General features: G+C 36.0%; 1 protein-coding gene across 6 annotated transcripts in view; it reads left to right on the top strand.

The window, feature by feature from the left end:
• Positions 1-18,067, top strand: part of LOC131682570 (cytohesin-1) — a 108,169-nt gene that overhangs the window by 18,314 nt on the left and 71,788 nt on the right. The window contains exon 1 of one of the 6 annotated variants that reach the window (XM_058964146.1): positions 3,888-3,924. The exons of 1 other annotated variant lie outside the window; for it this stretch is intronic. The gene's annotated coding sequence lies outside the window, so the exon portion shown is untranslated. Of the gene's footprint in view, positions 1-3,887; positions 3,925-3,971; positions 4,388-4,409; positions 4,516-18,067 lie in introns of those variants that run through there. 4 more of the 6 variants (XM_058964143.1, XM_058964144.1, XM_058964147.1 and 1 more) reach the window with 4 other exon arrangements.

Genomic DNA, 18,067 nt, shown 5'->3' with positions numbered 1-18,067 from the left:
CTGGATTCCACTTCTTGGAGACAACAAAGCGACCACCGCCAGATTGACTCAATTATGTTGAAAGTTGTTGCTTCGATCATCCATGATGACATACCAGGATGAAATTCTAACAGAATGCAATTGTCGTTAATGGTGAATATGGCATGGCATTTAGACGAGTTAAAGTAGTTTGATTGCAACGTACATGTGTTCTTCTCTTATACTTCATAAGTGTGTTGTTGTTGTAGTTCTATTAGTTTGCTATTCCACTGCTCATGTATACCAAAATAGTATTGGTCAATTTGTATATTTCTAACCAATATCTTTGCATCTTTTTTTCTTTATTCGGCATGTTATGATTGCTTTTATTACTATATTTTAAATTAGATTCATACTAACACTAACACAATTAATTGAATTTTCGCTCATATACGTACAAACGCACGTGATTTTCGCGATAACACAAACTTGGTCACAAACGCGAACATGCAGTTGCAATCACCCACACATACTCATGCCCGCGATTTCTCCAACATAGAAACACCCCGGTAATTAAGTGAACGTTGTGGCACCTATAAACTTACAAACGCGGCTTCAAGCATTAACCCATGCACCACTCGCGCGATCATGAATCGGCCACGTCCGGAAGTCTCTACCCTCGGTCCTAGCAGCCTAGACTCATGCCTCAGTTGGACCAATAAAAAATTACGTTCATATTCACTAGACGCGCGATCATTCAAGAATACACGCGAATATGCGAATGGCCACATGATTATAAAATCGAAATTTAAAAATACACCTCTAAGGGACCATTCATAAATTACGTAACGCTTTTAGGGGGGGGGAGGGGGTACGACAAGTTGTGACAAGTTTTGACATAGGGGGGAGGGGGTGTTAACTAGATCGTAACGTAATATGTTTTCATCGAAGAAAAATTTTTTTTCTTGGGATTAGTTACGTAACAGGGCAGGGGGGATGGAAAAATTTGTGACAATTTGTTACATAGGGGGAGGGGGGAGTCAATTTTGGGCAATTTTTGCGTTACGTAATTTATGAATGGTCCCTAATCTAAAAAATATGCTTTATATCGTTATTTGCAAGGCTTCATTGGAAAGCTGAGAAAATTTCCTTTCGCTGTATGTACAAATATCCTTTAGTTAAGTGTACTGAATGACTTTTTACTAACTCAAAATTAGCGTTTTTTGGAGGGTTTTTAGTAATTATTCTAAATATTATTCAACTAAATTTATCGTTACTATTGTTCATTTGGTGTCCCTTAATATTCTCTTTAACTTGTTGTTTGACACTTTATCCCTATTGCTTTTCATTTCGCTGCAATTTAATAGTTGCCACAGCATGACCTCACCACAAATGTAGTGGGTTCGAAATCGTTGTTTTTGCATATGAAGTGAGGTGATAAAAATGATTTTGCTTCGAAACTAAAAGAGATAATTGAATGGAGCCAAAGAAAGAATTGTAAAACTTGTCGAGATGCGTTATTTCGATGATAATAATGGTGATGTTTGTTATTTACTTTTTTAAGTAAATTAACGTAAATGCTAAAAATAACATTAACTTTAAACTAATTTACTTCTAATAGAATACTAAATACACTTAACTGAAAGGTATTAATACATTTTTCTCTGCAAAATTTTTCTGGATTTCGAAAAAAAATAAGAAAAGGTGCTATAAGTGCCATACTTTTTCAATAAGAGCTAGTATTATTGAAAATGAGATAAAAATATCAAAGTTCAATAGCCCAAACACATGAAAACAAGAAAAGATAGGTGTATCATGTTGAAGAACAAATTATGCAGCTCTTCAAGACTAACAATCTGAATTAAAATAGCGATGTTAACTATTAGGATTTTCGCGAAATGAACAAAAAATCGATAAAAATTGTTAAATTTTAAGTATATTATTGTGAAAAGGTTACTTAAGGTTCAAGTTACCTTTTTTAAGCATGTGTTAGAATTGAACGCTTGGTAGTGTGCGTAGTAAAATTTGTGTTCAGCTTTGCCCCCGGATTATCCATTTAAACCTTTTTAAAACTCTAAAAAAAGAATATCAGTCGATTTATTAGATCATCACGATTCAATTCATGCAAAATACCTGCTGGAAAAACCATCGGCTTAGCTAAATGGTGCTTTTGAAAAAGTGGCTGTGGTTTTTTCATTGCGCAGTTGTGATGCGTACCCCAGCTCGGTGTGGTAGTGTGATAAAAAATCACAGCCACTTTTTCAAAAGCACCATCCAGCTAAGCCGATGGTTTTTCCAGCAGGTTTTTTGCATGAATTGAATCGTGAAGATCTAATAAATCGACTGATATTCTTCTTTTAGAGTTTTGAAAAGGTTTAAATGGATAATCTGGTGGCAAAGCTGAACACAATTTTTCTTACGCATACCACCAAGCCTTGAGGTAACTTGAGCCTTAACCTCATTAGCCGAAACATTTGAGGACATCATTCAATGGTAAATTTTCTCACCTATTCAATGGATCTAAAAGATTTGAAATACAAACTATACTTTTTGAGTTAGAGCTATTTTAAGACAACTAAGTTTTTAACACAAAAACTTCAATAACTTAGTAACGGTTGAGATTTGATGGTATGTGTAGAACGATTTTTTTTCTCCAAATATGACAGTCAATCTCCCGTCGAAAGGTTCTTAATCATGAACCAAACACCCTGTATTTATTTTTTGCAGTGAAATTTCCATATTTTCTGTTTTATGTGGCTTCGAATTGAGTAATTTCTTATTTGCTTTTACTAAAATTTAAATAGTAGAAAACAAAATCGTTAAACAATTTTACGGGGTATTAAGGATACATTATTGACAAAGTCTGATCCCTAAAATGATACTTACTACATTTACAACATATCGTTACATCTTGATGTGAAATCCATGTTTTTATGCATAGCGATTTGTGTTTTTATTTGAGAAAAATATTTTTCGGTAAAAACTGGATCACTAGGCAATGTCATTGATCTCCTGTAATGTGGTAAACATTTCATCAAAATCGGTTGAATCGTTTTCGCGGCATCATGTGTACCATTTTAAATACATGCATTTACGGAGAAACGCCTTTAAAGTTTTGCCAAGTCATTCAAAACTCCGAAATTCAATATAAAATTTTGCAGACATACTTGTTAGTATAAATGCAATCAATAAGTTTTTTTTGAAAATTGAATATGATACAAAGCAAAGAAAGTGAATCTTTCTTAATATACGTAATATATATATTGAAAATTTTCTCCAGATCTTAACCAATCACTGGGGAAACCAATCAGGAGAGAATTGCAGTACTGACGGTTTATAATTGTCGTTTACACTGTTTTCTATTTGATTGGCTGTAATTGGTATAGTTATGTATCTAGTTCTACTACTTTAGTTGTTATAAATCCAACGCGTCCGTACGAATCTGAACAATACCCAAAATAAATTTTAAAATGGCGTTATAAGTTTACGAATAACAACTCAACGTACCTACATTCTCAGGTTTTACTATGACGACAATTTTTAATAAAAGTTAACCACCAAAAATTATAATAGAAATGGGTAACAGCAAGTAATTTGAAGACGTTGCACTGAAATTTAAAAAAAATCGTCTCAATTTCGACTAAAAAATTCTTCAGAAACACCCTAGCAGTCACGGTCTATCGGGATGTTAGAGGAACTTGAAGAGAGAAACCATCGTATCCGTATATATTTAGTATGTAGAGCCGCACGCCAAGTTCAATGTATTTTGTTATTTTTTTCTACTCCCCGGTGTTAACTTGGGTCTGTGTTGTGCTTTTATTTTTCTTCTCGCACTCCGATTGCCTCTCGCTCTCCGGGTGTCCGGTCTATGGGTGCGAGCCGGGGAAGTCACAACAAAAGTGCACACAGCGTAAAGTAGCACCATCGTCGTCATCGTAGTCGTCCATCGTTGGTTGTTGGTCGGTGGTGGGTTTCCTTGTATTGTGTTGTACATTTGTCGCGTTAGTCGCACGTACGTTAGGCTACCCGCCTAGACGTTCTCAGTTTTTAGACGATTCGCGAGATAGAAGGTCGTATTAGCCATCCCGCGCTATTCTCAACGCTTACTGTGGGAGCTATTCTTCTAGCAAGGTGTCGGTGAAGAATAGGCCTCCGTGAGCACAACGCCAGAGCCGGTGAACAACATCCGGAGGGTGGCAGGTAGCACGTCTTTCGCGAATTCGGTGCAATTGTGCCTTACTGCAGGATTTGTCACACGTGTCAAGCTTACGCGAACGCCCACGTGCGCTAGTTCACTATTTTATATACACCCGGTAGAGAGTGGAAGCTGCAGCTATGTAACGAAGGAATTGCGATGTGTTGTGGAAATGAGAAAAAATTTCGCGGTATTATCGGATGCCGATGTTTATTCACATGATGTGATATTTAGGTGATGAAAATGAAATGGTTCAGTGCGCAGTTTTAATCAACAAATGTATTGTGCCTTCGTGATCCAATGGGGCAAATATCGTTGCTTTGGTGCTAAGAAAGTGGACGCATTTCAGAGTAAAACGGAATGTAAAATGGGGTGATCTAAGACAAGAACGACGAAGATTGATTCAATTACCAGCAGCAAAGTGTCATCCGTTGTGTCCATTGATGGGTTCAATTGAGTTATGTGATGTTCCCTTGAAACGCAGGAAGTGCAAAATATTTCAGTTTGCAGTAAAAGTCTGCTAAAATTACTCACCCAAAGGCAGTGAGTCACGCGCTTCCTTGGTTTGAAGATAAAAGCTATCAACTTGCGTTGACAGTGAGGCAGTGATCGGAACGGGCGCTGTATTGGTGTGTGAAATCAGTGTGCAGTGCTGTATTTCTCAACTTGTTTCGTTGTTTATACGAAATCGTAACATCACGTCATCAGTGGTTGCTGTTGTTGGGATGCTGGATGTATGAAGACGATGCCGCTCTGGGCGAATATGTCGATAGCGAAGAAGATATCTAAACAAACAATATTTGAACAACTCGTAAAAAATAACTCGAACGATATCCAATGCGAAAATGTCGGCTCTCTTGTCAGAAACGATATATCATTCGGCAAACGGGGTGGTAATAGTAGAACAATATACTATTTAGATAAGTATATTTGGGTGTGTCGAACATTCAATATTATGAGTTTGACGATTACCCCTCGTCATCTCATATCAAGGTTTGGATTGTCTTCGCACTCTTTGTATGATGATGTATGATGTGTCGTGGGTTGCGACCGATGTGATTTAAGCAAACCAAAGCTTGCTAAAATACACAATACATTTTTACTGATTGAGTTGTATTTGTGTATGTTGTGAAATAATTAAAACAAAAAAACGTTAGAGCGTACGGGTTTTGTTTGGGTAATCAAAGTAAATTGAACTGTTTCTGTTGAAATAATTTATCGTGTAGATCGTACTAATTGACTTCCTAGTGTAGGAGAGCAACGATAACGGCCAAATTGGAATGCTTGTGGAGTCTTATCATGTAGACATTTCAATTGAAATCTCAACGGTCTTCAAGATGTATAAAGGCTCTCAATCAAAAATGATGAATCATGAACCACTTCTTTGGGTATATTTTTAACTTCCTTTAACGCATAATGCTAATAGAAATGCATGAAACTTTTTCTTTTCTTCTATAGAAAGGCTATGCAATTACCTTGAAAATCGCCTTCTTAACCGAAGCCTGGAGGACTTAGTTTCTTATATCATCCGGCTCAGTTCGTCGAGTTCGGCAAATGTCTGCGTGTGTGTGACCAACAATTGCACATTGGTTAGTCGGAGATGGTCGAACAAATTTTAATAAACTTAGTTTCAAATAAAAGGGGTGGGGTTGATGAAAATCGTAAATTTTGCGAAAATGCTTAAATTCCTTGTAAGTTTGATAAATTGTTGAAAGTTCAGAAAGAAAATTAGTCTAACAGAAGCCTTTTAATAATTGTTTTTATAATATGTCAATTAAGTCAAAGTATGAAAATACCGAGTGCACTGTTAAAGGTGAATAAATGTTCGGAAACTTTTCTGACGGTCAAGATAACATCATTTCGAAAGGGTCAAATTTGAGTTTTAACAACTTCGAAGAAGCTTTCCAACGAAAAAGGGCATCTTTCATGTAATGATTTTGGTGATTAAATCTCCTAAAAGTAATTATGGAGAATTATCTTTTCAAAAATAGTAAGAGACTTGATGTCTTCAGCAAAGTTATCGATACTGTCATTTTAAACATCTTTATTGAAAATATTAAGGCTACATGAATGCAGTATATCGAGATATATAACGATATTTAAGAAATTTTCTTAAAGCCAGTTCTTTTCAATATTTTTTATTGTATGCTTCATAGACTACCTTGAATAGAATGTGAATTATATTGTTTATATACGATGAGACGCTTTTTTCACATATAGTCTCATGTATTTCGATATTCTGAATACACGGAGTATTCATGTCTTCAACAAAGTTTTTTTTTAATTTATATTATAGGGACTTGAAACTTAGGGTCTTCGGCTCTTTTTTCAGGTTAGAAAAATTTCTACCCTGACGTACAGGGGTTGGGAATCGAACTCAGGTGTGAATTTATCCTCTCAGATAAATTCAACGACAAGCTGTTGATTTTGCAAGGCATCTGCAGTTACGGAGGCAAAAATCAAGATTTTTATCCTTGGAGCGCCTATGAATGAACAGCACCAGGACAAACATTGATTTTTTCGGAACACCACTGAATCGAAAGCCTTATACAAAATATGAACTTGCTCGGTTACTTCTAGTTCACTTACAAGAGTTTTTTTGAGTTTTTATGTGAAAATATATTAAAAAATCGGCGATGGAAACAATATATCCATTAAAAAATGCCAGTATTATTTTTTGCATCAAAGAATTCTCGGGATATATTTTGAAAGTTCACCTAAAAAAGATTGACGCGTAGTGTACACCTGAACAGCCATCTTTGAAAACGGAAAAAGCAGTTTTTTTACTATCCTCTTTACACAATCGTTATGAAAATCAATCAATGTACTCGATGTATTGTTTAAATATTGTCGATTAATTTTCATGAAAATTTTGCAAACGGGGCGAAAAAAACTGCGAAAGTTTTCAAAAATGGCAGCTGTTCGAATATTTCTTAGTTGAACCTTAAGGTGTAAAGATCAACAGTTAGTTATGTGTTTTCACTCTTTCTAGTACATGCTAGAATAAAATATTTTCAATAATATTTTTGACCTTCGAAGTTAAATATTTTTTCCGGTAACCTCCTATTTATATGCAACCTTCAGCAAAGTTCTTTGTCATAAATTAAGCTACGCGGCCTTATGCTTTGAGGTATACAGGGGTAACTGTGGAATCTTTTATTGGATTTTAAAAGTTTGTTATCGATTTTCCCTGTATATTACTATAGGAACCTGAGAAGTCTTGTGAGTGAAGTGAGCTATCAGGAAAAGCACATATTTAGCATATGGGCATATTTGATTTCCCGAGCAAATTTTTATGGGTTCAAACACCATTCAACCCCATACAAATACCGTGAAAATGGTCCGCGCTAAATTTTACAACCATCAAAACGCCATGGTCTCAAAAACCCATAAATACACCAGAAAATGGTTTTTGAATCAGATCTTCCGGACCATAATGATAATGGTTTCATGGGTTGAACCCATTCCGAATACTATCAAAACACTATTCAGTGGTGGTGAATTTGTATCATGATCATGGGAGCATTCGTTTTCGTTTGCTGGGATAGCAGTGTTCCGAAAATAAATTAAAATTGGTACTAGTCTAATGGTCAGCTTTACAAGAAGTAATGCTTTCAAAAGAGAAATTTGCAATCATGAAAGCACACAAATGTCCCGTGAAGTTAAGGCTCGGCTTAGCCAGCTGCAATTGTCATAAAAAGATGTAAACAGAATATTGTCGTATTTTTTGGAAAAAGTTCTAATTAAATTGTCCATATTTTCGTCATTTTGAGCATCAATCGTAAATTGATGAAATGTAACAATGGAGGGGGGGGGGGGGGGTCTCAACGTGAGTGTGCTATTTTTTCACGTCTAACACGTACTATCTTCAATAACTTTTGAAGGTGGTAATGAATCTTATTAAAATCTTAACCTCTGAATAACAAAAATCCCGTTGTCATTAGATTCTTGTTACGGTAATTAGTGACGTTACAGTAATTAAAAAGAAACGACCAAATTCCAAATGGACCGGATCTTAAAGCATAAAATTGAAGAAACATATGGAGATAGGACTATGTCATGGCATATAGGATCTAGAGTTTCGGGGATCAAAGTTTAGTTTGACGTTTATTGTGCACCTATGTGTGTCTTAAAAGGGGTAAAGACAGTGTAGTAGAAAATTAGCAAATGTTGGTTTGCGAAGATCTACGCACTCGTTTCATTTTGTTCTGATGCATATCCTATCCTAAAAGGAAGGACAAAAACAAAAAAGAGTGATTTCATCCTTCCATTTTATGAAGACCAGTAAAATATAAAGGACTGTCGTCATTGTTGTCTTGCTCCAAATTTACATTGTAACAATAATTTAAATCCTATGCTTCGTTCCTATACTCCGTGTTGGTTATGTATTCTTAACCACAATAAAAATTACACCAGTTGAAGGCCAGCCGTGGTTCGATTCAGTTTATCATCGACTTGCCGGTTTTGCCTGTGAAGTATTGTGGAGTAAACAACATGAACATAACAAATGGATATAGAATATCGGGGTATCGAGGAATTAAATCAACATCCTATGATATTTTTTATCTAGTAATACATACTAATGAAATTATTTTGATATTAGAGTAAAGCGGGGTAGGGTACGGTAGGCTTCACATATTGTGCATTTCATCAAAAAAAATCAAGTCAATTCGTTGAGTAGTTTTTGAGTTATCGTGTTCGCCAATTTAAAAATGCGGTTTCGAGAAAAACGCTATTGAAGGGTGTCCCACATTAAAATGCATCACAGAAAAAACGCTTTAGAAAATAAACCATTAGGTATTTTCTCTTGATAATTTGGGTAGAAGTAGTTTAAAGTGTATTGTTTACACTGTATTTTTACTGCCGGCACACGAGGAATGCATGGCTGTTTGAAACAAAAGAGGTTCGGCGTGGCCACAGAAATAGCGGGAGACCCTTCTAGATGTTCAATAACAATTAAGCGGATAAAAAGTCGATTTATTGGCCCACTACATCAGACGCACCCCCCCCCCCCCCCCCTAAATTATATTTTTCTGATGATAAATTCGACTGATTATATTGAAAACGTTGGATACGAATGTAGTTTCAGACAATAAAGCTTTTTTTGTTGCTCCGTTTCTCTCCAGATTGCTAATATAATTTTCATCCTTGATCGCATTTTTCTCTGTTGTCAGTTTTGCAATATGGGACAATTAAGCGTAGAACGGTTAGGTTTGTTCGTAATACTGTTCATAAGTTGAGTTTGTGAAGAACCGCATCATTAGTGAAAAACTACTTCTTGATGAAATCTTTTCGTAAGTAGCATGCATGTTTGGGTTGTCCAATACAGTAGCATGTTGTACTAAATACGATGAGGTTGATGTTTAAAATCTTTAAAATTTTTGTTTTGTGAGGTTTTTGTGGAAAAAATTCGCTAGGGTGTCGAGACAAACGATAATGTTGAGTGTGATGATCAATGTCAATTTTTTGGTATTATTAGTTTACGCTGCACGTAACCAAAAGTAAGGAAGATAAAGAAGACAAAAAATTGTTCTCATTTTTTTAAATTTTATATGATTTACCATAGAGTTCGATGAAAACTAAGGGGATGCAATATATAAATAGATTTGCTAACGGCATAATTGAGCAGACAATATGTGTTCAATCAAGTTCTTTGAAAGTAGAAATGTGTCATCTTGACTGCCTCACTCCGTTCTACTCTATTGTGAACAGGTATATATTTATTTCCGCGCAACAATAGCGCCACTTTTATCATACAGTCACAAACCCATTTAGAACGATAAAAGGTTAATTACTATACCCTTGTGCATACCATGTTCTTATCAGATCTAGTACACAATATGGAGAGAAAGGAACAGGAGTAAAAGTGGTTAGGTTAGGTTATATACTTATATACATATCACATTGGATTGTTGAAATATATGTAAAATATTTTGGTCCCTAATTTTAACTTGGAACGGGACCAGCGAAGTGAATAAAAATACATGCCTGTGAACCGACAACGGCCTGTCATCACGGACCGGATCTTTCTTGGCGATTTTTATTTTCTTGAGATGAATACCTATATGCAAAACGCAAGGATAACACGTTTCATTATTCTGATGAATAGTTATGGTCAATGTTGTTTGTTATTTTATTTTTATTCGGTACAAATCTGTACCTCATCGGCAGAAATGTGTACCGCATCGCCGCATCATCGATATGCGGATTTTTCTCTGCGAAATAACAACTAAATCGGGAGAAGAAGACCGTCTTTGTATGTTTCTTCAAAGTTTTCACAGTCACGAGATTCTTTGCAAAACAACACCGTTTTGGGGCTGGCAACATTACTTTTGTTTTATTTATAAATCGTGCTCACAAACCCTTCGATACACGTGTCGACTTTGTTTTATGAGAATTTGACAACGCTTAAGCACGGAATCAAATTGTATCACAAGAACAGGTTCGTCAATATTCACCCATTCAAGCGTCCGTTTTCAAGCTTTCAGGGAATAAAATAAAACATATTAATATTAAACATTTTACGTGTTGGTTTTATTCATTTCCATGGTCACATCCAATTGGACGTATCTTCCTCTTAACACTACTCTTAAGGTCTTGTTTGTGTGTGGAAATTAATTTTCCTCACTTCTGCTTCCGATTTCACTTCCTCGTGTGTTTCCGGAATGCTCGCTTCACAATGGCCCAGAGTTTTTCAATTGATCGCAATTCCGGTGCATTCGGGGAATTAAGATCTTTTGGTACAAAATTGACCCCGCAGCCTTGTACCACTCCAGAACATCTTTCGAGTAATTGTACGAGGTTAAATTCGGTCAGAAAAGGGTAGTGCCATGGTGAGACCTCAGAAGTGGAGGTAGACGTCTTTGTGCCCCCAAAGACGCTCAAGTACGAACGGGGTGCTTCGCTTTCAACACGAACAAATAATGCATTTTTTGGCAAACTTAGACATCTGCTTTATAGCTTCCTCAGGGATGTCGAATTTATCACGAGCAGTGAAGAAAAGTAGTTCAGAAAGCTGCCGGAAATCTGCTTCTACACAGGTCTCGTCATTTATGATGAGACAATGCGGCTGAGTATAGGATTTCAGCGCATGTGATTTCTCACGGTGCCGTTCATTGCGATTCGGTGCCATTTTGGACTTTGTAAGTGTGTAGTCACGTTTTTTGTAACCTGCGCAAAAGTTTTGCTTAAATACAGTTTTTTCACCTCATCACTCACTGAACTATTGGGATTCCTCTTGAAAACCTCGACTGCCCGCGTGGTATTATTCAAACTATACGGAGATCCAATTTGGCAACTATTGCCTTCCTATCGACGATCAAACGTTCGTTGTACTGTTTCAAAACATCACCTACTGTTGATTGATCCATTTTCAGTTTCTTGCTAATGTAACGGTGAAAGAGAGCAATATTTTATAGGTACGTGCCTAAAATTTGTCCACACCGCTGATGTTTTTCCGATTCTTTTTTCGCAACGCTAGCAGAATTTTACACAAGCTAAACAATACACATTGAACTTGTTTCACCAAAAATTTCAATAGAAAATACCTAAGGGAATATAGTTACAGCTATTTGAAAGTGATATTTGATTCTGTACACACTTTCATCTAAAAGTAAAACACTGACTCTGGACAAAATAATGACTAGGGCATATAGACCAACTGTCAAAATTCACTCTGAATGGGAATTCCGGGCAAACCAAACCCAGTTCACAGTGGCAATCGAAAGAGAAAACTACAACTAAACCCCTAACCACAAGTGGTGTCCTGAAATAAAAGAAGTTTTGTTCGCTGTCGAGGAACAATGAAATCAGAACGTGATTTCGGCTGGCGAACCAATCCGTAGCATATTATATTTTTCCAAAAGAGAAATTGGATTTTCAGGGAATTTATATGAACTTGAGCAAAGTTCTGCAAATTTCAGGGTACCATGAAGTTCTGTAATGTTTTACTAAATTTTGGGAATTATTATTAAATTAAACCATTCCCAGATTTTTGAGGGAAAGTCTAGGATCTTCCGAAAAGTCCTGTTACAAAGACTGAGACAATCTTTTATCTCGCCGTTTTCACCCTTATTTGATGGTGGAAGCGACCATTTTCTAAAATTAACTGATTTCATGTATAGATACGTGTACCATTTCTAAAGCTTAAGAGGATCTATTATTTTTTTTACTGATATTGACCTTTTGGACTTAATTGATTTAGCACATTTTGGCCTATCTCATATAGAAAGGTTATGCCATCACTCTGAAAATCTACAACCTGATCCTAACCTAATTTTTTTTTACTAAAATATGTTTCCTAAATTTTAACGGGTAGTCTCTTCACATGTCACACCATAAATTGTATATAAAAATTAAGATGTATCTTCAGTTACCAAACATCTTCAAACAGTTCCGACCAAACGAATCTCTATCACTGTATATAACATAAATGATTCGAGTATACTGAAATGCATCGAAATGTTTTTGGAAGTATATTTTTCGCCAATACACCCTTTCTAAACGGTAATCTCACGAAGTCGCTTGTTTATACATTAGACAGTTGGAAGCGTTTGCATGTTCCGTAATAATAACAATAACAACAATTAATATTTCGAGCAACATTTCCTGTCTGCCTTCAATGACGCAGTGAGGAGGTAGATTGAAATTATATTTAGTTGCAATCGATTTGTGGAGCGTCGTTCGGGAAAGGATGTTATAGGGTAAAGTGCCTATTTTGGCGCTATTAGGAAAGGTGCTTCATTGTTTTATTAATTACTCGGTCTACAATCGCTGGATTGCGTATAAATTGGTATCAACATCTTTGTTTCGTTCTTAAGAACCAATATAACAACACCAATAGCCTGAAAACGGAGAAATGCTCGTGTTTGATAGCAACAAAAACTCGAAGCGAGTGCCCCAATTATCACCCTACCATTTGAGCCAATGCGTTGAACAAAGATGGCAGACACTTCTCTTACCAGCGGCTTAGAATGGGGCAGGTGATAATAGAAAAAGAGCAAAAATAGGTTCATTACTCTAGGTTCCATAGAGTTTCAATGTGGTGTATACTGTACGTCATGGTGCTGTATTTGATCAACGGTTTGGATAGCATAGAAAGAAGGCTTCACTGATAAGCTGCAAGTTGAATGAGGCGACCATTTCCTGTAGGCTTGACTTGCTCTTTTTTGTGTTACGTCTTATCTGGGATATTGCGAACTTCTTATCTGCGTCGTAAAAACAGTAAGAAAGACATATATCGACACAATTTGTACAGAGGCGTTTCTTTCATAGATTGCTATCAGCGATGCGGTTAGACTGTTGAATAGTAAAAATGCGTGATCTAACAAGAAGTTACATTATACAGAGCGGGATGGGAATTTTTTCCAGAGCTTTAGAGATTCTCAAAGTCAAGGACACTCATGCATTTATCAGAATCTCTGCGTGTATTGAAATGTACTTATTGAATTCACAAAAAATAATTAAAAAAGAAAAATAAAGTAATAACATTGAGTTTATCGACTGTCGGAAAAACAGCAAAGGTACACTACCGGTATTCGCATAACCATCCTTTGTTTATAGGTAATTCAATGGAACAACGAATAACGGCAGTACAATACACTGATAAAATAAATTCGTAAATAGATCGAAAATGATAATTTTTTTGTTAGGGGAAACTTTGCCACTGTGACCACTATTCAGGTTATCTTTTGTGGCTGCCCCTGCTTGCCCTTTTTTTATAATGAAACTAGATGTGTCGTTCTTTTACTAATTTACGAATTTTTGTTTATCGAACAAAAGTTATCGTATTTTTAAATTTAGGATAGGTGTTTGATAACATCGATTTTTTAACTAAAAAATATCGATCTGGCAAAATCGATTTTGTTTCACGGTGCTCACCATTAAACTTAGAAAGCAAATTCTTTTTGGCTATGAACAAGCCTTCAATCTAATAAAACAGTCTTATAGCACACTACAAGTGTTCTTGAACAAGAAAATCATAAAACTATCAACACTTGTTTTAGTCTTATCATAGTTTTAAGCAGGTCTTGAAAACCATTATAAGAATTACTTTTCTATAAAGCTTAAAAGTTTTAAGAGAACCTTGGAAAATACTCTTGAGAACCTTCTTAAGTATGGGTCTCTTTCGTAGTAAGAGGGGTTATGGTTGTCTTGAAGCAGTTCTTCAAGTGTATAATAAAATTAAATTTGTTACTTGTGGAACTTGATCGATCTACAGAATTCTTTGTTGATTTTGAGTTTGTTCCAGTACTTGCAGTACTTTTCCATTGATTTGGAAAATAATGCTGAAAACGAAATATATCCTATTTATTATTCACTTTTCCTCTTCCTTACGACGACTTCGACTAATCATTCCACAAGCAATTTGCACTTAATGTTAGTGTAGATTTCTTGCCAGATCTATAAATTCTACATTCAACATATTGCGACTGTAGGTAACGTCTTTCAAGTGGATAAGCCTATCGAGTGACAGCGAACGAGGAAAAGCGAAAACAATTTCGTTGCGTTCATTAAACCTTCCAATCACCTGTATGAGAGGTCTGTGAAAGCGGAAAGGCTCCTTTTGTCACTAGTGTCTACACAATCGAACAATGTGTCAGCGATCATGTATGCAGGGGAGAATGAGGTATAGGTTTAGGTGAAAAAAAAATATAGAGCATTCATGACATTTAAAAAAATATTCCATTAGCTGTTATAGACTCACCTAATGTTTGAGCATAGTAAACACTCTTACATATCGTACGCTGAGAAACAAAAATATGCAGAGTTAGGGATCATCCATAAATGACGTAGCATTATATGGGGGAGGAGGGAGTTTTGTATATATGTGATGATGTGTGACGACAGGGGGGTAGGGGGTCATGTCATGCTACGTAACTTTTTAAAGGAGAACAACTAACACCGTTTTTAATTTTTTTTAAAATTTTACAGGTCAAGGGGGGGGGGAGAATTATCGTCAAGCTACATAAATACCAGGGGGTATTTAGAGGTTTGTGACGAAATGCTACGATGGGGGAGGGTGGTGTTAAAAATCACTCAAAAAATGCTACGTCATTTATGGATCGTCCCTTAGCATACTTTATATTTCCGTCTCTTTTATTCTGTATTTTTTATGCATTTTCTAGCATATACTTCTAGTAAGCATTAAATGAGTGGATAGACCGAATATTTCCAATGCAAATTTACAGCAGAAGAAACAGGCAGATAGAAAAGTATGCTAACGACCACTAAATAAAGTTGTGCATGTACCTGACATTTTTCATTATCCTAAATTTAGATTTTTTTTAATCGTATGATACAGAAAATTCTACCTTTACAGCAACCGTATTATGTTAAGTTAATTGTTGTACTGAACTGCTGTGTTTTTCTAGTAATAGTTTGGCATGAACGGTTCCAACGCCTCAATTTTAGATTGATATGTTATAAACAGCTTTTACAGTAAAAAAAACCTTTTTGTAGAGAGAAAATGTTGTTTGATATTTGAAGTTATGAGAAAAATTGATCGAGTGTATTCACCCTTCCCCTATCGGGTTTAAGCTTTCTCTCGGGCTATGTTTCATGTGTAACATATTGCCTTCAGTTGCGGAAGAGCCAAGCATTCTACACAGTGTGGAACATTATTCAAAAGAGATCTGTTTAGGATTCCTAAAGCGTGCCGGGTGATTGTTTGGAAGGAGGAATTCTCTCTATCGATATATTTCGACCCTTCTTTGTTCCACGCTTGTAGCACGACGACGTCGAACGAAGGATGCCAGAACAAGATACTTATCTATGGATAATCCTATTTGAATAGGCTCAAGTACGGCCAGCATATTTATTTACTTGAGACTGATTCCTGATGGATTGACTGCAGACTGCCTTGTGACTATTGATGAACACATTATTCGATGGGTTCGTCTGGGTGTCACATAATAAGCGGTTTGTACACACATGTCATTCAGCTGGGAAGGAATTCTTTGTCCTGCCATTTCCAGTAAAATGCCACCAGTTACTTCATATGACCTAATCTGTTGAACGTTTGGCTTTGTATTGCATTGATGCGACAAAGGGAATACTGTTTCTGGTGACACAGTGTTTGAATGTAATATTGGGACAGCGGTGTTAAAATTTAGAGCAAATGTGCTTTGTGTCAGTGAAGTCATCACCCAATTGGCCTCAGAGTGGATTTCGGATATCCACCCACAACGTATCTACATTTGAAATGAGGTGTCTGCATTTGACATCATCTTTATGCAAATGTTTCAAGCGAATCAAATCTGTTTGAAAGCGTCTTTAAATATAGCAAATGATTGTATGGAATTATCACCCCACTCTTGAAATAGAATATGATTTCTTTCTCGCGAGTATAATCTGGATTCTGCGAAGTGTTTATCTTTTGTGCTCTCAATTGGATACAATATCAAATCGCCGCTACAGCTATTGTTGTGCTCGAGAATAGTGCTACTTATGAAAGCTTGTTTAGTTTAGTAAGTGAATGGGACTTTAATTTGACTCAATCTAGTGCGGCATTCATCGTTTGAGCACAACCGATAAATGACAGTTATGCTGATTTGCTTATATGAAGATCTTGCTCCTTTTGAATTTATCATCTCGACATTGCGCATTCAGCAACTGCTCAAAGTTCCACGGAATCAAGCTTCAAAGGTTGGAATCCATGATCACTTGTCCAGAATGTAGGGTAACCAATCTATTTCGACCTTAGTGAGATATTTTATCAATTTCTCGACCTTCAATCGATGGAATGACTCCTCTAAATTGGTTTCAATATCATTGATTCGTTCCTTAGAACCAGTAATATAATGAAAATGGTGAATCTTGTGTTCGACTGCAATGGAAGCTTGAATCAAGTGATCCAATTTTAACCCTACCATTTACTCTAACCTTCAAACGGGGATGGATTTATAGGAATAGCCTGAAAATAGATCTATTAGCCCAATCGCGTTTTTGATTAATTCAAATAATTTCCATTGTATACAATGTAGTGTAAAAATTATGTGACAAACTAAGAATCTCAATTATAATTGAGCGAAATTTCTATGCCTTCTTTTCTTCCGATACGAAATGTTATTTAGCATATTACACTTAATTCATGGAACCAAATTTACTGCCGCAGCATGATTTGCCCTTTTTTACGATCGAACTTTTTACGAGGGTCTACAATGATTATCGTTGCATCAAGATTTAGCAGTTTTTGGCATTACACAGTGCTTGTTTCCTTTCCTCAGTGGACCCTTTGTACACTCCTCGGAAGGCTTGGGAAGTAGGAAACTGTGTCAATTGTGCAATAAAACGTGCGGAAATTGAGTAAGTTTTCCAGTGTTTTAGGGTTCGTCTATGTCATTCGAAAACAGACAGCGTGGCATATGGAAAGACATTGTAAAGCAGCTTCAAGGATGTTTCTATTTCTCTATTATACGTGTTACTCAAAGGCGTGCCGTGGTATGCTACGTATATAGCCTAAATCAATGTACGTCGTATTGCTGGGGGGTTCAATTTGGAAATAGTTAAGTTCGCCAAAAATGTAGTTTATTTTTTTTTCTCTAAAATGAATTCGACTAGATAGACTTTGCTCACAGTGGCAATTTAAATGACAATTTAACGCATAATGTAATTTATATCTTCGGAATCGGAATTTAAGTAGCAGTTCATGGAAAGATTACACCGCTTATAAGAAATAATATTCTCGATTGCTCTCAAAATCATTTGAAAATGAGGTAAAGGTAAATTCGGTTAATTTAAAGATTCGCTCTTAACATATGAGTTTCCATAGTTACAGAAACGCTGAGGTTCTTGTGCTAGGACCCTTCAAAAATAGTTAACACATTTTCAGATTTTCTGATTCGTTGTAATGGAATGAAATTATATTGAGAACGAAAAATATAATAAATAATTAACTGAGACTGGAAGATAACA

Source organism: Topomyia yanbarensis, chromosome 2 (assembly GCF_030247195.1).
Source record: "Topomyia yanbarensis strain Yona2022 chromosome 2, ASM3024719v1, whole genome shotgun sequence".
NCBI classification, from domain to species: domain Eukaryota; kingdom Metazoa; phylum Arthropoda; class Insecta; order Diptera; family Culicidae; genus Topomyia; species Topomyia yanbarensis.
Note: the sequence above shows the minus strand (reverse complement) of the source record. Positions and strands in the feature narration are given on the sequence as shown.